This window comes from Saccopteryx leptura, chromosome 1 (genome assembly GCF_036850995.1).
Source record: "Saccopteryx leptura isolate mSacLep1 chromosome 1, mSacLep1_pri_phased_curated, whole genome shotgun sequence".
Taxonomy (NCBI): Eukaryota; Metazoa; Chordata; class Mammalia; order Chiroptera; family Emballonuridae; genus Saccopteryx; species Saccopteryx leptura.
In genome coordinates this window covers 261,916,206-261,940,501 of record NC_089503.1, presented here as the reverse complement: position 1 = coordinate 261,940,501, position 24,296 = coordinate 261,916,206, and the positions used below count along the sequence as shown (strand labels likewise).

General features: G+C 44.6%; 1 pseudogene; it reads left to right on the top strand.

Annotated features, from left to right (window-relative positions):
- Positions 1 to 20,355: 20,355 nt before the first annotated feature.
- LOC136388317 (cyclin-dependent kinase 16 pseudogene) lies at positions 20,356 to 21,712 on the top strand (annotated as a pseudogene).
- The last annotated feature ends 2,584 nt before the right edge of the window (positions 21,713 to 24,296 follow it).

Sequence of the window (24,296 nt, the reverse complement as noted above, 5' to 3'; positions counted from 1 at the left end):
TAATCTACTGAGCTAACTGTCCATGGTCTCAAAATATCTTATTGTACTTTACCTACCCTTTTCCTTGTGATAATGTGAGATGATACAATGATTGGATGATGAGATGAAGTGAGGTGAATGACACGGGCATTGTGACCCAGCATTAGGCTACAAGAAGGGTGACTTGAACAAAAGCACTACAATACTAAAACAGTAGATCTAATAACCCTGCTGGCTAACAGGCAGGGAGTGCATGCAGTGTAGACACACTGGACAAAAGCATGAGTCACATCACAGGGGGGATGGAACAGGATGCATGAGATTTCCTCACACTACTCAGTACAGCCTGAAATTTAAATTTTATGAATTTGTTAATTTCTGGAATTCTTCATCCAATTTTTTCAGACTGTGGTTTGACTTCAAGTAACTGAAACCACAGAAAGAGGCACTGCCTGCCTGACCGGGTGGTGGCGCAGTGGATAGAGGGTCTGACTGGGATGCGGAAGACCCAGGTTCGAAACCCCAAGGTCGCCAGCTTGAGCAAGGGCTCATCTGGTTTGAGCAAAAGCTCTCCAGCTTGAGCCCAAGGTCGCTGGCTCCAGCAAGGGGTTACTCGATCTGCCGAAAGCCCGCGGTCAAGGCATGTATGAGAAAGTAATCAACGAACAATTAAGGTGTTGCAACGCTCAACGAAAAACTAATGATTGATGCTTCTCATCTCTCCGTTCCTGTCTGTCTGTCCCTTTCTATCCCTCTCTCTGACTCTGTCTCAAAAAAAAAAAAAAAGATGCATTGTCTGAGGTGCTGAAGTCTTTCTGTTGTATATGTCCCGAACATTTACACCATCTCCAGCCCTTTTTAAAAACCTTCTTTTATTCCATCTGTTGCACAGTAACTGTTAACATTTCATGGCTACTTGGAAAGTGATGGTACTGTGCACTACATGTTAACCCACTCTCCAAAATGGAATATGGAACCGCCTAGGCTGTGCTTTGTGGACTTGCATACCACGGTCAGGACCCAAATTCAGCCACTCGATGTTTCCTTTTATCCACTCTTCCCTTCATTAATTTAATATTTATGAAGTTCCCAGAATTAAGAAAAGTGTGTGAAAAGCAGTAGACTGGCTCTTACCTCTGCTCTAAAACAAAGCCATGAAACAATAGAGAAATTTTGGGACTTCCTCCCTTACAAGTTGAGAAGGGTGCATTAGGAACCACAGGCCCAAATCACACTGGAAAAAAAATTCTATATTAATTCAAGGAATTAAATACCCATGTTTAAAATATTTAAAGTTTAACTATGCAAAAATAAAAACATCTGTGTGGGGAAAAAACACAACATACAAAGTTAAAAGACAAATGACAAACTGCAAAATATAAGTAAAGGGCATAGAAAAGATGTATAAACAACACAGTAGAAAAGAAAACATTCACAAGAAACATTTTCCAGGAAAAACAAAAATAATCTTAAGCATAAGACTGGATGGTCAGCGTCACTCATAATATGGTAAGTACATGTTTAAATGACACTGAGATATTATTTTCCTCTATCAGATTGGTAAAATTCCAACAGTTTTGTAAAACATTAGGATGAAAAGCTGTAGGGGAATAAGTACTCTCAAAAGAAGCTGGGAAGAGGATAAATTAGAATCTCAACAGAAGGTAATTTGACAATCACTATCAACATTACAAAATGCACAAAATCTTTGACCCAAAAATCCAGTTCTAGGAATTTATCTTATAGGTAGTCTCACACATATGTGAAGTGATATATGCATACAATCCTTTTTAAAACTTTTTTATTGATTGATTTTTAGAGAGAGAGGAAAGGAGAGACACAGAAACAGAGAGAGAAACATCAATTTGTTGTTGCACTTACTCCTGCCGTCATTGGTTGATGATTCTTGTATGTGCCCTGACCGGGGATTGAACCTGCAACTTCAGCATGTCAGGACGATGCTCTAACCAGTGGTCAGCAAACTCATTAGTCAACAGAGCCAAATATCAACAGTACAACGACTGAAATTTCTTTTGAGAACCAAATTTTTTAAACTTAAACTATATAGATAGGTACATTGTTATTAATTAGGGTACTCCTAAGCTGGCCTTTGAGCCACGCTCAAGGGGCCAAAGAACTGCATGTGGCTCACGAGCCACAGTTTGCCTACCACTGCTCTAACAAATTGAGCTACTCATCCAGGGCCCACACAATTCTTTACTGCAACATTTTTACATGTGGAAAAAGATTGAAAATAAAAGAAATATACATAAATGAGGATTTAATAAATTATAATGCTTGCATACAATAAAATGTTATGCTAGCATAAAAATAAAGTTCTTTATATACTCTCTAACATATACATTAATCTCTAAAATATTTTGGCCCTGGCCAAGTAGCTTAGATTGTTGAAGTATCCTCCTAATATGCCAAGGTTGTGGGTTCAATCCCTGGTCAGGGCACATACAAGAATCAACCAACGAGCCTGACCAGGCAGTGGCGCAATAGATAGAGCGTCGGACTGGGATGCGGAGAACCCAGGTTCAAAACCCCAAGGTTGTCAGCTTGAGCATGGGCTCATCTGGTTTGAGCTAAAGTTCACCAGCTTGGACCCAAGGTCACTGGCTTGAGCAAGGGGTTACTCGGTCTGCTGTAGCCCCACGGTCAAAGCACATATGAGAAAGCAATCAATGAACAACTAAAGTGTCACAACAAAAAACTAATGATTGATGCTTCTCATCTCTCTCCATTCCTGTCTGTCTGTCCCTATCTATCCCTCTCTCTGTCTCTGTTAAAAAAAAAAGAATGAAAAAATAAAGAATCAACCAGTGAGCCATACTGGTGGTGGCACAGTGAATAGAGCAGTGGTTCTCAAAGTGTGCACCAGGGTGCACTGGTGCACCCTAGAAGATTTCCAGGTGCGCCTATGGTATTCCAGAGAAATATGTGCCTGTTGGGGACCAAAAAACCAACAGGGTTTTTGGAGTTTAGGTTTTGGGGGGACAAAGGTGTGGGGAATTGGCTGTAAGCTGACAGTCTGCCCAACCTCACTTGCCTGATTCGGTTGCAAAAAGCTGTTAAGCTGGTGCTGAATTGTTTACATTATCCCAGTGTTCCCTGGAAAGACTGGAGGCAAGTTTCTTCTATCCTTTGTTTGGTGTAAAGTTAAGATGATATGTATGGTGGGGGTTTTGGATAGATGATTAAACATAAGGAATTATCTCTTGAAGCCTTTTGGATTTCTGTAAAAGAAGAATATGTGGCAATATCTAAAAAAGTTTTGAACATTTTACTACAATTTTCAACATCCTATTTATGTGAATTAAGATTTTCTACCTTTGACACAATTAAAAGTAAAAAGAGAGGAATTCTTCAATGCATTGACAAGGAAATGAGAGTTTGCCTTTCAAATATATGCCCAAACATTGAAGAAATCACTAGGACACATCAGGCTCATGTTTCTCATAAACACAAGAATGAAAAAATAATACATTCATGCCGGGACCTGCTGAATTTACTAAATCTTACTAAGAATGTATCTATATATATTAATATAAAAAGATAACTTTTTGTTTGTTTTTTTATTTTTTCACCCCTTTTTTTATGAATTCTAAAAAGCATTGCTCAAAAAATGTAACATAAAAATGTTTTTTAATGTCAGAATACATTTAATTTTGTCATATTTATTTCATTTAATTACCATAAATGCATGCTTGGACTTTATATTTTTTCTTTAACATTTTACTTAATTATTACAACATATTTCTCAGAAATTTGTATATAATGCACCTACAATTATTTGTAGGATTTTAAATGCAAGCCAACTTCAAAAAGTTTTGAGAACTACTGGGATAGAGCATTGACCTGGGATGCTGAGGTCCCAAGTTTGAAACCCCAAGGTCTGCAGCTTGAGTGCAGGCTCACCAGCTTGAGTGCAGGGTCGCTGGCTTGAGTGTACTATCATTGGCGGGACCTCCCTTCCCTGGTCAAAGCATGTATGAGAAGCAATCAACAAACAACTTAAATGCTACAACTACAAGTTGATGCTTCTCATCTCTCTCCCTTCCCATCTCTCTCTCTCTAGCTAAACAAAAATAAAATAAAGTAATGAATGCATAGATAAGTGAAACAACAAACTGGTGTTAATATCTTTCTCTTTCTCTCTTCTCTCTCTTAAAATTAATAAATTTTTTTCAAAAATTAATATATCTTGTAAGTGAAATAACAGTGTAAATAATAGTCCAGAAAGAACATAATAAAGGATAAGAAAGATAATTTATATGTATTTGCTTATAAACAAAATCTATTTCTGCTGATATCACCAGTTGCCTCTGGAGAGGAATGCTGGGAAACTTAAAAATTAGATATGTGGAGAAAACTTTTCTTTGTAAACTTTTAAGCTCTACTTGAGCCATATGAATGTATTGCCTATTTAAAAATAAGATTTTTTTTAAAAAAATCCAAGCTATCTTAGGGGCAGATGATTGTCATTCGTTATGACTTCAGTATTGATCTCTCCCTCATCTAACTCTTCTTGCTTTTAGCGTTCGCACTACCCATGCATTGCCTTAATGATAAGCTTTTTTACTAAGTGCTATACCATGCCATTTAAACATATATAATACCAATAAATGTTGTTGTGAAATTCAGTGCTTTTATGTTCCCAATTTTTTCACATGAGTATACCTTGTCTTCTTTTGAGATTCTTTTAGCTTTCTCCCTGAGTAGCATATATAAAAAGGAAAAGTCCTAACAGTCATTGATTACCTGCAGTGGGCCCAAGGCTGTTATGATGTCTAATTTAATCTTGTAACAATCTTAAAGCTGAACAGTACTCCTCTCCTTATTATACAGATGATAAATTTGAGACACAGAGACGATAAATGGTTTTCCAATAGTAAATCAGCTAACATGTGGCAGATCCAAGACCTGAGTACATTTTTCTCAGTTTGCTCAATACTGCCTCCTTGTGCATTAGAAAAGGCATGGTCTTTAGAGATTCAATCTTGGATTAATATCTTGACCTATCTGTATTCTTTCACAGTTGTAAAACCAGGTTTCATTCCTGTTTGGCAGGACTAGATGAGAATTCACAGAAAGGCACATAGCACTGTGCCTGGCTGGTAGTAAATGTCCCATAGTGTTGGTTTCCCCTACTTTTGTATTCCGGTCCCTAGATGATTACTAGACATTTAATTGTGCTCAAAAGTACAGTATAAGCAAACATTTTTCCTGAATCAAAACAATGGCATTAACAGTTCTATGGTAAGAGAAGCCTCTCAGAGGAGGCATGCCAAAAATAATCTCAAAATGGGCTATAGTAAGTCTCCTGCAATAGAAAGGGCAAGTTTCTTGCACTCTGAAATGCCCGTTCTCCTCATGGCTTATGAGTGAAGAAGATCCCTTAAAGGGATACGTAAAGATTGACTTCACATTTCATCCAGGTTCTCCATCAGCCAGTTTATTAAGCCAAAAGTGGAGGCTCATTGTGCTAGTGAAAACTTCACTGCTTCCACCCAGAAACATAGAAGTCAAGTAATGTTTGAAATATAAACTCACTTCAGCCCACTGCTTCAACAAAGAAGGTAAACAGTGCCCGAGGGCGCCTACAGAGTGCCCATCATTTCACATAATTGGCCAAAGACTGCATTGTTCCATGATGCAAATGAAGGATCATTAACAGGCAGTGAACAGGGGTGGAGGGTGGCAAGAACCCGTAGAGAAAACAGCTTCCTGCTCTCTGGGCAGATGGGCACATCGGAGCTCTGCTGAAACAGGCAGTTGGCTAGTTTCACTGAGGTACTGAACAAATGATAGATGGGATAGCTAACAGGCACCACGACAGCAATGATGAAGATACGTCCTGCCAGCGGAGGACCTCTGCTCCTACTTTCATTTAAGTGATTCCTCATACCATTGAACATCTACCTGCTTGTCAAGGGTACCTGCTACCTAGTCCCCAGTGGCTCAGGATGGAATGCTCTCACTCACTCCAAAGGACTGTCTGGCTATCTCCCTGTGCCCCCCTTCTCCTCTATTAATGTGATTTACCTGGGAAAGTGCAAAACTAGAAAATTGAACTACGAGGAAAATTGAACTTAAGAGCTGCAGTGCAATTTCTACCCAGTTTGCTGCTTTTCGTTGCTTCTAAGTGGCTCGCAGTCTTCTCTGTTTTCAGGGCAGGGCAATGTCAGGACAGACAACGTTTTTATTTAATTGTCTGTCATTATGGTGTTGTGTGTATGCCTTGGAGGGTCAGATGAGATGTTGGGCTGTGTAAGGTTTCCCAGAGACAAAGACCAAGGGAAATGGGAGGACATGGCCGTGGCGTGGTCCAGGGATAGAGGGGATCGCAGGCCACTGTGCTGGGATTTCCAAGCTTCAGACATTAATTAGCAAGGAGGTGAATGGCTTCCCTAATGACGTGGAAGGCAAGCCAAGAAGATTTCATGACATTGACACATACCATGACTTTAGAATCAGTTTAAGCATCATTCAGTTTGAAACCAGATCTAACAGGCTGAGTGTTAATCTTACTACCATTTTGTCATTTCTCTCAAATATGCAAGAAGAGTCCCATGAGTTAACCTAAATGTGTTTGCATACTGTCATAGCACAAAATTATACTGCATAACATATCTTTATATTATAAAAAGGAAGCTGGATGTGGCCATTTGCCGTCTGACAAGAAGATTAAAGGTACATTTTAGACCTTTTTAAGCATAAGTAACTGGAAAAGGTTCAAAAATGAAAGGAAAGAAATGTCCAAATGGATTAATAATGACACAGCCTTTCATTTGGGAAACACAAAGTTCAATGTTGACCTAAATCTGAGGAAAATAGGGTGGAGAGGTCAACATTCAGATTTCAGGGAAGTTATTTAGTAATACAGAGAAAAATACTAATAACCAGAGAGAAGAAGAATCCTAAATTTTCTGTTCTTTGCTCCCTCATCTGGTCAAAGGATAAGCAGACCCCCCCCTCCCCACCCCTCCTGATGCATGTCTGCAGTGGGCAGGGGTTTGGGTCATTATTTGAAAACTCCAAGAGAACTAGAAAGGCAGGTATCAGTATACCTACTTGGCACTTAAGAATCTTAGAATTTGAGGCCCTGGCCGGTTGGCTCAGTGGTAGAGCGTCGGCCTGGCGTGCGGGGGACCCGGGTTCGATTCCCGGACAGGGCACATAGGAGAAGCGCCCATTTGCTTCTCCACCACCCCCCTCCTTCCTCTCTGTCTCTCTCTTCCCCTCCCGCAGCCAAGGCTCCATTGGAGCAAATATGGCCCGGGCGCTGGGGATGGCTCCTTGGCCTCTGCCCCAGGTGCTAGAGTGGCTCTGGTCACAGCAGAGCAACACCCCGGAGGGGCAAAGCATCACACCCTGGTGGGCAGAGCATCGCCCCTGGTGGGCGTGCCAGGTGGATTCTGGTCGGGCGCATGCGGGAGTCTGTCTGTCTGTCTCTCCCCATTTCCAGCTTCAGAAAAATACAAAAAAAAAAAAAAAAAGAATCTTAGAATTTGAAAGGCAAGTGACTTTCCTAAGGTCACTCAACTAGTGTGGATGTTTAAGTTTAATTTGTGCCCAACTCTTACCTACAAAATTTCTCCAAACCACACCACACTGCTACAACCAAAGTAGTGCAGGTATGCACCGGAAGGCCCAGGTGTCTCTCTTCAAAGTAGCTAACAATTTCAGCCGCCTAACCTTCAAGGAGTCTTGGCAGAATAGTGTGTAGGAGTCCAGGCAGGACACTCACAGCCAGGTCTTTCTCTCAGTCTCACTGCCATCACTCACGTGATCTGGGGCTTCTCTTCCGAGACCACATTTCTTCTGCCCATCTCTCACCACTATGCCCCTTCTAGCTCAATACAGGTAATAAGAGTGTAGACTGGGTTTCAGAGGTCAATTAACCTACAAACCAGGATGGGGTGGCGGTTTTCACTCTCACACACAGTTTACCTTTGCTCCATCAGAGGATCAGCTGGTTGCTAATGTAGGCAGTCCGCTATGTGTTCTTGGACCCCACCTGCAACACACACACACACACATACACACACACACACACACACACACACACACACATTCATGCAGAGCCCCACAGGGAGACCACCTGTGATACAAGAGCCAGGGGCAAACCTGCAAAGCCACCATCTTTCTTGTGAAGGGTTTACTATCTGGAATCAGATCTTTATTGTCCCTGGTCCTAGGTCCCTCCTTCAGACAAAAATCACTCTCTTTACAATTGTTCCTGGATTTTACCTCTCCTGGTCCTCTTTGCTCTTTTGTTTCCAGCTTAGGACAAATAAGAGGTGTTATAGAGTACAGGCTCAGAGTGCTTTAGTTTGCATATGTGTTGGCCAAGCAACTTGGTGCCAGTGATTAAAACCCCTATAAACCTAGGTTTTCTCTTCTTTAAAATAAGGAAAACAATATAGTGCCCACCTCATGGGTTTGTGGTGAGGATAAATGACTTAAATTTAAAACACATAGCGCTTGGCATATACAAAGAACTTAATTAGGAACATCTGGCACTATTCATATGACTTTTAATATCCAGAGAGGTACTTCTCCTTCTTCCTCCTCCCCCATTGTGTTCCTCTCTGGCTTCCCTAAATCCTCCCAGTTTTCTCTACAACATCCTTCCCTTGTCCCAAGCCTAGCAGCTCCCCCTCCAGGGTTCCTAACCTCTCCTGCTGAGACTGCAAATTCTCCTGCCCCACCTCTCCTAGGTACTTATCTCCTAAGCTATTGTCTCCTCTCAATGCCCACATTAACATAAACGTTATTATCTCTAAAATCCAATTAATTTCAATTACTGTGGCCCCAGACAGATTGCCAGTGCTCTTAATTTGATTTATGGCAGAGTCCAAGGAAGTAGCAATCGCCTCTCCCTTCTTCCTTCTTCCTTCTTCCCAGGGAAAACAGACAGATGGCCAGATATAGACCCCATTACCCTCCACCCCAACTTTCTTAAGGTGCAAGCTTTTTCCAGGGAGAAGACTTTTACAACAGGGGTCCCCAAACTTTTTACACAGGGGGCCAGTTCACTGTCCCTCAGACCACTGGAGGGCCGGACTATAAAAAAAACTATGAACAAATCCCTATGCACACTGCACATATCTTATTTTAAAGTAAAAAAACAAAACGGGAACAAATACAATACTTAAAGAACAAGTAAGTTTAAATCAACAAACTGACCAGTATTTCAATAGGAACTATAGGCCTGCTTTTGGTTAATGTCCGGTTCCATATTTGTCACTGCTAGCCGTAACAAGTGATATGACGCACTTCTGGAGCCGTGACGCGTACATCCCGCATCACCGGAAGTAGTACTGTACGTGAGCCATGCCGCGCTTTGCGGTGCCGCCACATACAGTGCTCCAGGAGCACAGGATGCATCCGCTGTGACCACCAATGAAAGAGGTGCCCCTTCCGGAAGCGCGGCGGGGGCTGGATAAATGGCCTCAGGGGGCCGCATGCGGCCTGTGGGCCGTAGTTTGGGGACCCCTGTTTTACAACATTGTCAGGCTTCAGCTGGTCTCTGCCTATGGTTATAGATTGTAAACAAATTAAGTGGGTAAATAAAAATGGGCATCAAATGAGCAAGCAGCAAGAGAGGTGCTAAGAGATGATCTAGAAGCATACACAAACCCAAGAACTGACCGCCCATGTCTTTGGAATCCTAAAATTGCCATGTAAGTCAACATACTTAATATCAAATAATCAAATCTTAATTAGCCCCACCTGGTCTACTTTATGAATCCATTCAGTAGTCAACCAATGTCCACTGTGCACCTACTATATGACAGGCACTGTGGTTCTGGGGCCATAGCCAGACAAGATCCCTCTTGAGCTTGGTGGAGGAGGTGAACAGCACACAAGATATTCTGGCTGACTGTTATTTTGAATTATACACCTCTGTTCCCTCTCATCAACATTGATACCTGAGAAGATACAGTAGAATAAGAACTTTTTGCTCTTATTGATAATTTGAGATCTCAAGGCTGCAGGTAACCCCCAGGGCTGAGGAGGGCTTGGGCTGTCTGTGGGAAGCTATAACCCAGGTTATTTTAAGGTTGGCCTTCTTCTATATATAATGGGTTATAACTTGATCACTGGCCCTCTCCACCTAGACATCACTGTCATGAGCATACCCTGATGTCCTCAAGTAGTCATATCCAACAGAGCCCAGCACTGGAACTTGGTCATATGTCCTCATATCTTCGTGTTTCTAATTTTCTTTGAATATCCATTTATTTTCATAGTTTTTGAGAGATATGTGTATTCCAAACTACTCTCTTGATGTTCCGCTTATCTGTCAGACCTCACCCTTACTGGACTATTGCCCGCCCCTGAGACAGAGGAATTCCAAGAAGTTGGTCAACCTGCCCCAGGAAGGAGCATTCCAGAAAGCTGAAATCCTCAAACCGTAAAAGGGAACATACCAGGACTTTTGCCTCAGTATCCCCTCAGGCTCTCCCAAACACTATATAATTCGCTCCTAGTCTGTAACCCAGTGCTCTTCTCCCCAAGAGAAGTGCCCAGCAGGGTTCCTTTCTTCCTTTCAATAAAACCTGTTACTCTGGTCTTTCGGACTCCCATGGATTCCAACAGTTTTCAGGAAGCATATTAGTAATAATCCCATTGAACCACTTAAAGAGCCAGCTCTCGTACTAGAAATATTACATACATTTAAGCCTAAAGTTAGACATTATCCTCATTTTACAGAAGAAGAAAGGGAGGACTAAAGGGACTGTGGCATTTCCCTTAGTCACTCAGTGTGTAGGTGACAGAGCTTAAACGAGAGTCTTCACTTGGCATATGGAACCATGCCCAGGCAGACTATACAGATAGCACACAGCCTGGAGGAAGCCCTAGGCCAGGTCCTGGCTACAGGCTGCCACTTCCCAGCTGGGCTCAGTTACCCTCTATAGTCGGAATTTCCAGATATATAAAATCAGTGTTTCTATCTCTGCTGTGCATGTGTTATATGTTTATGAAGAGGCTATCCCCTTCTGCAAAAGCCAGAGGGGTTAAAACCTATGAAGTGTGACTCTAAAAGCCTCAAATCCTAATGCAAGTAAAGTGAGAACGGGCTTCATCTGTACTGGTGAGCATGCTCCCCCCAGGGCTGGGAACTCGGAAAGGGGGCTGCAGCAGGCTTCACTTCTGAAACTTTGCTGGGCACAGTAGCAGTGGCTTGGGGAAGACCCTGGATTCCAGAATTCTATCAGCCCTGGGAGCTGGCCAGGGATGTGGGGACAATGTCTGATGTGAGTACACAACAGGAGGTTGACAGCTAATAAGAACTTGAACATCATAATTTGTGGCCCAACATTTGTATTTTTTCAGTGTTAACTCTGGGACTGCTTACAGAGAATGACTGTAAAGCCAGTAGCCACAGCCACCATCACAGCCACCTGGCCCATGCAGGTTTGCATTAGATTCGGACAGACAGTAATGAAACAACAGAGCCAAAAACTGGTGGGCCATTACCTTTAATCCTAGCTTGCACCTGGTGGGCAAGTAAAAACACACACTAGGCTCCAAAACCCACTTGTTCAGTGCTCACAAAGCTACTGACTTATCCGAGTTTCCTAGAATCAAAGGTTTCTAGCTCACTAGCCTTATTCACCTCTGTTCCTCATCTCCTTCCCTCTGTACAAACTGGCTTCTCCCTCAGCACTCCACCATCTTGGCTACCTCTCCTCTCCTCCATGTGGCCTTTCTCTGCTCTTCACTCTAACGCTAATCTCAGGAACTGAGAGAGAGCAAGCTCCCAGTCTGCCCCACTTTATAGTGTAGAAACCAAAACCTTTAATCCGTTAAACCTTGTTTATACAAACAAGGAAGTCTCTGATACAAAGTCACTTATCTGAGGCATAATGGGATTCCTCATGAGAGTGCACCACCCCACATCAAAAAAAGTGGGAAAGGCTTAGTCGCAAAACCAAGCTCCAGGCTATAAGGATCCTGCCTGCCCACAGCCCACCCCAACACACATTAATATAATCACGCCCATCCCAAGCAAGAAGGGCAACCAATAACATCACCTGGGCAATGGGCTTCCACGTGGGCAGCGCCATCTTTAACAAAGTGAACATAATATATTTTATCTGCCCAACAATGACTCTGCTCCTCAGACTTGGAAACAGCCTGCAGAATGAAGTCTCTCTGTGCTCATCAACCTCTGTTGATAAGTAACCCAAGGGCTTTTGGTCTACAAGCCCAGATAGGATCTAGGACAGCGGTTCTCAACCTGTGGGTTGCGACCCCGGCGGGGTCGCCTAAAGCCATCGGAAAATACATAATGCATATCAGGTATTTACATTCTGAATCATAACTGTAGCAAAATTACAGTTATGCAGTAGCCACCAAAATTATTTTTTGGTTTGGGGTCACTGCAACATGAGGAACTGTATTGCGGGGTCACGGCATTAGAAAGGTTGAGAACCACTGCTCTAGGACATTGACAAACACTTAATCATATGTTATCCATCCTTCTCACCTCACGACTCCACTTGCTTTACCACTGCATCAGCCCACCACTGAAAAGTCTAGGTGCCCCCAATCAGAAAATGAATGATTGAAATTTGTGGTCTTGTTTCCTTAGCAACCATTTCTTTGTTTATCAGCTCCTTGCAATTTTTGCCTTTAAAAACTTAGCCCAATCACATACATTTTGGAACATGTCTTCAGTTCATACATCCTTGATTTGTAAATCATACTGAAATAAAACTCTCTCTTCATTTATATTGAAATTTTTGTTTGCAAGGGCCAAGCTCCACAGAGCCCAGACACACTTGCTCCTCCTGCGCTGTACAGGAGGTCAGCTGCTGGAAGGACGCAGTGAGCAGAGGGGCCAGGGGCCTTCCTGAGGTCACAGGGAGAACTCTCGGGCCTTTCCTGCGCCTCTCCTTGTTCAGCTTTTCAATGAGTTCCTCTTCTTTATTTTTATTTAGCTCCTATTGTTCACATCCCTTTGCAATTAAGTGTTTCTCTCTAAAAATGTAATCTCTGAAAAAACATCAGATTCAATTCACAGAAGGTCCCTCAGTTGCAGAGTGGGCCTGGCTACAATCCTCAGCAGCACACAGTGAGCGTGAGTGCAGGGGCTGAGCTCTAACATGAGGTCACCACGGACCTCTTTAATAATGAATGATGTTGAATTGCTGGAGCCCATGCATCCTGCCTGCACTAGGGGTCTTGGAGGGCCCCAGATAGTGCTGGAGGAGCTGCTCTTCTCTCCCAGGTCCTTTGGAAGGCCCCCAGATAGTGCTGGAGGAGCTGCTCTTCTCTCCCAGGTCCCTTGGAGGGCCCCAGATAGTGCTGGAAGAGCTGCTCTTCTCTCCCAGGTCCCTTGGAGGCCCCCAGATAGTGCTGGAAGAGCTGCTCTTCTCTCCCAGGTCCCGAGCAGTGTTCAGGCTGCTGGGGATACAAGTAATCTTTCCAGGCCCCAGGCTGAGGTGTGTCAAGGGACTTTCTGAATTAGAGACTCAGACACCAGGCCAACCTCCTTCCTGACTCGGTGAATCTGGGTGAGAGAGTGATTCCCTCCCTCCAGCTTCAGGCTCTCTCAGCACTCTCCCCCAGCCGCCAGCTCATCAGCATATAGAGTAATTTTGATGGGACCTCTGTAATGCTTTCTCTCTAAAGAAGGATTTTAATACCCTTCTGAGTGACATTTAATATAATAACAGTATGTAAGTTTGACAGGAAGCTGTTTTCCAAGAGTTAAACTCCTAATGGTCCTACAGATCAGACTGACAATGACTTCCCTGATCATTATTAAATTCCTTGCGATTAGAAAATGGGATGCTACTATTGATTTAAGCTCTTGGAGTTAAACTAAGCTTTAGAGACCTTTCACCAGACACAAAAAGGGCATTTAATATTGTATTTCACATTCCCAATTAAAGCACTTTTCAGAGTACAAACAGCAGGCAGCCAGGCTTCAGGCCCAGGCCCAGGAAGGAAGGTAGGAAACACGGGTGCAGACCAGAGCCCAGGAGGCAAGCTTCACCACTGCAGACACAGGAGGGTGTCACACACCCACGTGAAGGCGCCATGCTTCCTACTCGCCAAGTCCCGGGACTGAGGACACTGCATTTCATTTCAAAGCTCTCATAGATGGGGAAGCCATCTCTCCTAGAAATCCCAGTGTAATTTCCTCTTCAAGGAGTTTGTCCTGTGGTCTCTTCATTAACCGTCAAGCTGCATCTACAAATTTTGCACCAAGAAATTATCACCAAATCTTCCTAGGTTAATGATTCCAGGTTACCTTTTCAGGTTAATAAGTGAGGAGAGAGAAGAAGCAATCATGTTTTTATTACAACCTAACACCCTAGAGAAAACAGGGCTTCCTACAGGAAAACCTGGATCAATAGCAGGGCACTGGGTGCTTTGAGTCTTCCCAAGGGAATGCCAGGTGCAGCTTTCAGGAGCCTGCCCTGCAGCTCCTTGCAGAGCAGTGAGAGTGGGAGGGACTGTGCTCAAGCACTGAGCACCCCTTCCTCCCTTGAATACCTGTTCAATCCCACTGGCCCAGGAAAGCCAAGCTGAACCAGCTGCTGTCTCTCCCGAATGGGGGTTCTGGCACCTACTGTCTTCCTTGGTTCTTTCTGTCCAGGGAGCTCAGCATCTGCGCTGAGAACTTCGTCATGCATCTGTCAGTATTTTCCTAACTTTATTTTGTTTTTTACTATGGTCCATAATAAGAAATATATTTTTATGCCACAACCCAGACCACGACATGTATTCAAAATATTTCACCAAATAATACTTATGCTTATGTGCACTAGGTACATTTTTTATGTCACAACCTGCAAAATTGACATCATGACCTAACAGGTCCCCCCACCTGCAAGGTGGAACCATCTATGTTACTAAAAATTGTAGCTATGCATTGATTAACTTATTTTACAAATACTTAAGAGAGCACAGGGCATGTGTCCATGTGTTAGGTTGGAGGTATAAAGAAGAATACAGGAGTTTCTCCCCTCAGGCAGCTCACAATTTATGTGTCATACAGGGAAATGTAGAGAGACATGACAAAGAGATTAGTGTTCAGACTTGAAATGGCTCCTATGCTGTGGGTGTTGCTAGAAGGGGGAGGTGTGGAGGGAAGATGAGTACATGGGAGGGAGGAAAAGCTTCAGGAAACTCCTGTCAATCTTGAGGTAAGGGCTATAGCTCTGAATAATTGTGCATTAAATGACTCAGTGGTTAGATAATAGTAGGATTGCTACTAGATCCAATAGCCACTGTTTGTAGAGCAACTAAAGTGTGCCTGGCAGTGTGCTGAGCATCTAACCTACTTGTCACATGTAACCCTCATGACAAGCTAGTGAAGAAGTTGCTATTATCCTCAACTTAGAAGTGAGAAAGTCAATCAGCAAACATGATTGATGGCTTACCCAGTGTCACACGGCTAAGTCAGTAGAGGGCCTAAGAAGTAAGCCTGGATTCCTTTAATAAAAAGCATGTGATCTGTCTGCTCCTTCAGAGGACAGGACAAGTTTAGGCAGCTTCACAATGGGCCAATGAGGCTGAGAGTCTAGGAAGGAAGATCGTATAAGCCTGGTGCATGGCACCCTTCAGGAACAAGAGAGAAGTCAGCAAGACAGAAGTGGAAGCTTCATTATAGGAGAAAGGCAGGCAAGGGCCAGTTGGAGAATGATGGGAAGGGAACATAGCGGAAAAATAAGTTTGGATTGCTGAAAATAACAATAAAAACAATAATTTGTGTTCCAGAGGGTGTGCGTGAACTCCATGGTTTCAGAGTCTTGCCACACAGTAAAGTTTTTAGCATCCAATGGTCTGGGATAGTGGTCGGCAAACTCAATAGTCAATAGAGCCAAATACCAACAGTACAACAATTGAAAAATTGAAATTTCTTTTGAGAGCCAAATTCTTTAAACTTAAACTATATAGGTAGGTACATTCCTTATTGAGGTAGCGCCTACATGTTGTATTTTGTGGAAGAGCCACACTCAAGGGGCCAAAGAGCCGCATGTGGCTCACGAGCTGCAGTTTGCCAACCAGGGGGTCTAGGGCATAGAAAGACATTCTCCCCAAATAAATGACTGATTATGGCATTTCACAGCTCCCACCACTAAGAAAAGAGCTTGGTAGGTCTCTTTGAGTTCTAAGTATATATATTTTTTTTCTCTCTTTTTTTTTTTTTTTTTTTTTTTTTTTTCCATTTTTCTGAAGCTGGAAACAGGGAGAGACAGTCAGACAGACTCCCGCATGCGCCCGACCGGGACCCACCAGGCACGCCCACCAGGGGCAACGCTCTGCCCACCAGGGGGCGATGCTCTGCCCATCCTGGGCGTCGCCATATTGCGACCAGAGCCACTCTAGCACCTGAAGCAGAGGCCACAGAGCCATCCCCAGCGCCCGGGCTATCTTTGCTCCAATGGAGCCTCGGCTGCGGGAGGGGAAGAGAGAGACAGAGAGGAAAGCGCAGCGGAGGGGTGGAGAAGCAAATGGGCGCTTCTCCTATGTGCCCTGGCCGGGAATCGAACCCAGGTCCTCCGCACGCTAGGCCGACGCTCTACCGCTGAGCCAACCGGCCAGGGCCCTAAGTATATTTTATACTCAGAAAACTGCTCTGACCTATTTACTGGGGGATGTGAAGGGTGGCCAGCTCTAAGTGAGGCTTAGAAAGGGCTCTGCCTCAGGTCCAAGATGTAAGGCACCATCCTGTCACTTGGCCATACAACCTGGCAGACCTTGTGGTATTAGTGGGTTCTGTGTTTGGAGAAGACATCCAGTAAAGCTGACAGCAAGCCCCAAAAAGGAATCACAATGTGATGCTTAGAGTTTTGGAGCAAGACCATGCTATCTGCAATGGACATTTTATTTGAAAGGCAGGGCCTGGATTGCCACAACACCCTAGTAGAAATGGACTATGTGAGCCTGACCTGTGGTGGTGCAGTGGGATAAAGCATCGACATGGAATGCTGAGGTTACCGGTTTGAAATCCTGAGCTTGCTGGGTCAAGGCACATATGAGAAACAACTACTATGAGTTGATGCTTCCTGCTCTTCCCCCCACCCCTTCTCTCTCTCTCCTCTCTCTAAAATCAATAAATAAAATCTTTTTTAAAAATGGATTATGTGAGCATGGGTATCAAGAGGCCATGTGGCCAAAGCTGTCCATCAGAGCTGGGCTCTGTCCTATCCAAAAGTTATAAAGTCAGGCCAATCCAACATCAATCATTTGTAAGCTGGAAGAGGTTTATCTGGGCGTGAGAAGAACCTCTGGTCTGCAAGTAAGCTACAAGAACAGATAATCTCAATTCTCATTTCATTTACCATTGTTGCACTGATATCTCTGTCCCAGAGGTCATACTTATTTTGCTGTAGCTGAGAGATCAAGGGAGGGCTCCCTTATACTCACTAGCGGAGGAGGAAACAGTCTAAGCTTGATATACACATGGGTCATGTGTCAGTATGAGCTGAAAATGGGCAGCAATTGCACAACAGCCCCATCAGGAGTGATCCTGAAAGACAGCAATGAGGACAACTCTTCCCAATATCCGGACTTTGGGTGATGTCTCTTGCCTTCCATGTTGTGGAGAGACACACGACCCAAAGTAAAAATATTCATAGACTTAGGGCATCTTTATTGGATGGGCTAGTTGGACCAGAGTCCTAAAATGAATAAGATTGAAAGACTGGGAACAAGATCTCAGGAAACTCACCTAGATGGATAAATAGGAATGGAGTGTAAAGATTTTAGTATGATGAGCTAATAGCCACCAAGGGCACCCACGATGAGAAAGACACTAAGCAATCAAGTAGACAGAGTGACTTGGTCATTTACTTCAGTCAGTATTTGTTATGGCCCCCTAGTACAGGTATGATGGGCATATGAGTGGGATAATCATGGTAGAAAAAAGAAAGCTCTCATGGGCCCAACAGGAGGCAGTCCCATCACCAAGGCTGATGTAGCTGCTGGTGCTACCGAATATCCAACCAACTAGCCTTAGAAGTCAAAGCTGAGCCCCGTACTTGACACCACGCTAAAGAGATGAATTAGGCCTTTGATGGCAACTCTCAACTTCTTTTACCCTGGAGTGGTTAATGATTCAATACGACTAACATAGGGCTTTGGCCAGCCCAACTATCTTAGGATTAGAGAGGATATCTTCAGCAGACATAAAATCCCAACCAGCGCAGCCTTGGGCCAAGCAATCTAAGGAAAAAAATAAACAAGTACAGTAGTGGCAGTGGGCATTTGATCATGGGATCCACTGGTCCTACCACCTGCTGCACCCTCAGGTGTTAAAAGCCTAATAGAGTGGTGGGATGACCTCTTAAAGCAGAAACTGAGATATCAACTTGAAGTTGACACCATTGTCTGGACACAGAATAGATCCTAAATGAATACGCATTGTGAGGCACTGTGTCCCCTAGAGCAGTGATTTTTCAACCTTTTTTGAGCCGCGGCACATTTTTTACATTTACAAAATCCTGGGGCACACCACCTACCAAAATGACACAAAATGACACTCTAACACAGTACATATTATACATATAGTTAATAATATAGTTTCTAAATGTATTTATACTCACTTAGTGTGAAACCTGGGCCTGTTTCGATGAACACAAAAGGGATATCCTGGCAGGAATGGTAGAAAGACACACACGAAGCTCTTCCTCAACAGTTCTCAGTCTCTCTCTGTTTTTAGTTTTTATCGCAGTCAAGCTTGAGAAGCTCAGCTTACAAAGATATGTGGTTGAAAACGGGAGCAATGTCAAAATAGCTTTGTTGGCCAGAATGGGGAACTCCTTGGCAACAGATAACCAAAAACTGTCCAAAGGAAGATCAGCAAACTTTAGCTTTAAAGTTAGATAACATTGCGATGCATTGTGATGCATTGTATATCACCCTCTGCGGGGGCCTCTTTTAAAAAGAAAAAGGTCAAATATCTATATACACCATCAGGATAGACATAACCAGCTGAGGTTGAGGTTTCATCTAGTGGTGGCAACATTTACCTCCAGTCCTGACCAGGATTAGAAATCGGGACCATGGGGAGGAGTAGCAGCTTTAACTACTCGCCTTGGCCACACAATGACAAGTGCGAGGCAGCCCGAGCGGGGACCTGGGTGTGGATGAGAGGCGGCCTACTATTGGTTCATCGCTAGTGGTCGGGATGAATCCTAGAAGGTGATTGGTCAGTGAACGTTCCCTGTGCCTCCACTCTTCCTGTCGCTGATAGCTGGAGGGATTGTGAGGGGAATGTTTATGTTCGGATGGAGGCGGCTGGCAGCGGGCCAGATAAATAGCCTCTGCGGGGCCGTAGTTTGAGGACCCATGTTTAATTTCCCCACGGCACACCTGACCATGTCTCACGGCACACTGGTTGAAAAACACTGCCCTAGACATAGAATACACGAGTCAGGAAACTAAGGGGTAGAAGGAAGAGTGGGTCCACTTACCATCAACCCGTATCTCACTCATTTGGAGATTTATGCTTCCAATCCTATAGCCTTAGACTCTGCGGGTCTAGATGTCTTGGTTCCCAGAGGAGGAACACTGTGGGGTTTCTATAAGAGTCCATTAAACTCTAAGCTGAAACTGTTAGCAGTCAGTTGGTTCAGAAGGCCAAGAAGAACCACAGGACAAAAGATGGGCTGCTGTGAGACAGTGGGGGCAGAAAAGAATCTCTCTGGCACTGAATTGATCCACTGAGCCATCTATTATGCCTTGTTTTAACAGTAAGGAAACACAGTAGCCATGTCCTTAAGAAGATCCTGGTAACCATGGGCTCAAAACCCTCAGAGATGATGAGTGTCTGGTTAACCCTAACAGCAACATCACTTAGACTAGTATAAGTATCAGGCAAAGGAGAGGGATATCTAGAATGGGTGATGGAGTAGCAGGATAGTGAGTATCAGTTATGACTTCAAGGCCAACTGTTGCAGGCGGCCTGCACCGTGAGTGGCTGGTAGGCTGTTCAACCCTGGCATCCACTGCGTCTCCATGAGCAGTGGGCTCTGGGTGTTAGCAGCGTGACCTCCAGATTCCAGTGGACACTATGAGCCCGGGGGCACCGCTGGGGGCACTGCCCGCCACCGAGCTTGGCTGGCTAAGAGGGATGCAGACTCCACCTGTCAGAGGTGGCCCAGGCCCAGCAGCTGTGACCAAGACTACTGGGACTCGTACCTGTAGGCAGAGGGGGAGGAGGATGGGAAGGGAAGGAGAGGAGGAGGATAGAAGGTGAGGAGGAGGAGGAGGAGACCGCCTCCCTGCAGGCCTAGTGTGCTGAGGTTGCTCAGGCAGCCCCCTGTTCCAGGTTCTTGGGATATAGCTGTTACCTTCAGAAATCTACCCTCGAAGAGCTGACCTTCTAGTTCCTCCATGGATAGGCTGAAGATGAAAGTGCAGCTGGCAATGACACTCTGAGGGGGCCAAGGCACAGACAAGACCAACAGTGCCCCTGAACAGATAGGCCTGGATAAGTGTGGCAATGGTGGCGACAGTGCCCTTGGGGAGGCCCCCACCCGGGTTGCCCCCAGGGAACTTCACTGCGGACAGGGACCATTCAGCTCTGCACCAGAAATGGAGGCTGACAGAGAAAGTGAGCAGGTTTCAGCCGCATGCTCTGAGGAGGTGCAGTGGCCAGCGAGGGTGCGCGTGTGCAACCGTACTTGGTGCGAGATCCGCCTCGATCTCCCCATCATTGGCAAGTCTCGGCCGTCTTCTCCACTGTGTGAGCCTGTCCCCCCTCAGCTTTCAGAAACTGGAGACCTGCATCAAGCTGGACAAGCTGATTAAGGGTGCCATTGCCACCATTTACAAAGGCAAACGCCAGCTCACAGACAGCCTTGTAGCGCTCAAGGAGATAAGACTGGGACACAAAGAGGGAGTATACTGCATCGCCATCTGGGACCTCAGACATGCCAACAGCATCACGCCACAGGACATTATGCACAGGGAGAAGTCCCTCACCCTTGTCTTTGAGTCCCTGGACAAGGACCTGAAGCACTATTTGGATAACTGTGAGACCACCATCAACATGTACAACGTGAAACTGTTCCTTTTCCAGCTGCTCCGGGGTGGCCTGGCCTACCGCTACCAGAAGAAAGTGCTCCACTGAGACCTCAATCCCTAGAAGCTGCTCAGGAACGAGAGAGGAGAGCTCAAGCTAGCCAACTTTCACCTGCCCTGGACCAAGTCAGTTCTAAGGAGAGCCTACTCCAGTGAGCTGGTGGCCCTGTGGTACTGGCCTCCCGAACTCCTGCTCAGGGCCACTCAGCACTCCACACAGATTGACATGTGGGGTATGGGCTGCGTCTTCTATCAGATGGCCATGCTCAGGCCCCTCTTCCTGGGCTCCAAGGTGGAGGAACAGCTGACCTTCAGCTTCCACATTGTGGGAACCTCAAGTGAAGAGATGTGGCCGGGTATCCTATCCAATGAAAAGTTCAAGTCACATAACTACCCCCAAATAACATGCTGAGGACCTCTTGGGCCATGCTCCCCAACTTGGTACCAGTGGGGCTGATCTGCTCACCAAGCTGCTGCAGTTTGAAGGTCGCAGCCAGATCTCCACAGAGGACACCATGAAACACCCATTCTTCCTCTGCCTGGGGAGCAGATCCATAGACTTCCTGACACAACATCCATATTTGCACTAAAGGAGATCCAGTTACAGAAGTGGCCAGCCTGCACTCTCCATCTCAGGCAGGCCAGCTCTCCATGTGCTGGACACTGAGTTCTAAGCCCAGGCCCCAGCAGGCAGTGGCTGTAGGGATGCATCGATCTGCATAATATCTGCTAGCCTGCCCACATCTTCCCCATGGCCTGTCTGCCGGGTATTAACAAAGCATTCATTGCTCCTTTAAAAAAAGAAAAGAAAATTAACAGTAGCAATAGGAGGTAGAGTTTGTCCACTAATCCTTTGTTTGTACATTCTTAGAAAATCCGACCAATCAGAATCCTGAAGGACCTGTTTCTAGATGAGATGTAAGAAGTAAGTAGATATGAGCGTCACAAAAGGTGGACTGTAGTGGACAGCGTTGTTGTCCCACTTTCTCTGAACATCCTGCCCCTTGCTGCTGGGAATATAGCTGCTGATAGCTCAGAGCTGCAGCCTTCACTGGGAATTGTCCTCGGTTGGAGGGAACTGGTTCATCCAAGTCTATTCTTCTTCCCCAGAGGTAGCCCATAGCCAGCGGGTGACTGGCTGGTGGAATACACAGCCACCACACCCTTGCCTCAGTGTGAAAACTCTGAAGGTCTGTCCCAGCTCCAGAGATCTCTGTGAGATCTGCCAAAAAACTCAATGGCAACATCCTTGCTGATCAGTTTCTCCTACTGCCTATTCTGTCCTCCTTACTCTCTCATAGGTGAATCTCCTAAGAGCAATCTATAAGAAGCTCTCTACATGTGTTACTCTGTCTCAGGGTCTGTGTCCAGTTAACCTAAGTCAGTACATTTCACTTCCCTGGGTTGAAGTTTTCATCTCATCAAATGTACTTTTCTGTAGATGTGAGAATGCCCTCACCCACCACTCCAGCATAAGTGAGAGCTGACACAGGGCTGATCCCCCACAGATAATCTAGAAGCTTTTAGGGCTGAGGTCTGTGTATAACCAGAATCTGTCCAGCTTGGTAAAATCACAAGGCTTGCAGGCTGACATGTACTATGAATGAAGCCAGGATCACTGCCCTAGAGTATAAGATGCACACTTAGAAGAGCTGCTGACTTAGGAGGTAGAGGGCCAGCAAAGTAGGGCTTCTGCAGGGATATCAACACCTCTATCTGCCTCCAGCAGCAGAAAGTAAGTTAGAGCTCCGTCTCCACAAATCTACCCACAGCATCCATTAAGCTCTCATAATGGGAATAAATAGCACATATCTGGATTAATATCTGAGCAGAAAGATGTTCTAAGTGACCTCTATGACCTCAAAGTTTACCTAATTCACATCTATACATTACTTCTTCTCTGCCTCTATGTTTCTTAGCAGATTTCTAAATGTTAGTATGCATTATACTTAACTGTTTAGGAGGGGCCGTTATCCTAACATACTGTGAGAACTTTCAAAGCAACAACTGAAACTATATTCATCTTTATGTTCCTAGGGCTTGGCTGAATAAATGTGGCTTCATGTGTAGGTCTCAGGAGATGTATCAATGACGTGTCACCTCAAGCTATCTCTAAATGACAAACATCAAGCCAACCACAAAGGCAACTTAAATATGTGTGTTAAAAATGTCTATATTTTTTTTATAAAACATGAAGTACCTTTTTAAAAAAAGGAACGCTATTATTTTTTTTCTATAGACTTACCTGTTTTCTTATTTCTTTATACAAAGAGGCATGTGTTTATCATGTTTTAAGTTTCTTAAAAGAGAGAGTAGGAAACTTCAATCACTGGAGAGTCTGTCCTTTGTTCTAACAAAAACTGGTTTTCAGCTTTTAAAGGTTCTTAGCCTTTCACACATGCTTCTTTGGAAATGTACCAAGAGGTTTATGTGATTCAGGATTCTCCAGAGAACAGGACCAATAGGAAATATATACATATGTATGAGATTTGTTGCAGGAATTGGCTCACATGCTTGTGGAGGCCAAGAAGTCCCTCAATCTGCCATCTGTAAACTGGGAAAGCCAGTGTATGTATAACTCAGTCCAAGCCTGAGGATCTGAGACCAGGAGTGCCGATGTCCAAAGGCAGGAGAAGACCAATATCCCAGCTACAGCAAAGAGCAAATTTCCCCTTCCTCCAGGGTTTAAGTCTATGCAGGCCCTCAGCAGATTAGATGAGGCCCGCCCTTTTTGGTAAGGCCCACCTTTTATACTCAGTATATTAATTCAAATGCTAATCTCTTTCAGATACACCCAGAAATCATTCTTCCCCAGTTATCTAAGCACCCCTAAACCCCCATCAGGTTGACACATGAAATTAATCATCACAGGGTCTGAAGTTCCTTCAGGTTGAAATTTACACACAACCTGCGGGAGTGACTGTTGGAGGTTCCCTGCCCAAAACACCCGACCCAGCTTGCAGCTGGGGACCACTGCCTCTTTGCCTGCCATCAGAGGAAGCAGCTTCCTTCCCTCCTTGGCCATGATGTTCTTGGTGGTCAGCACATCAACTGTCCATAAGTCAGAAGACCAAAGTGAAAATCCAAATCCCACTAATTCAAGCACTTATTATGTATTTATTTGTGTGCTTTAAGAACCTTTGGCAATCTTGGAAGATGGCAGCGGAGTAGGCAGATGCACAGACTCCCAGCTCTCACCACCAAACTGAAATACAAACTGAAATTTAGGAACAATCAGCATGAAAAATCAA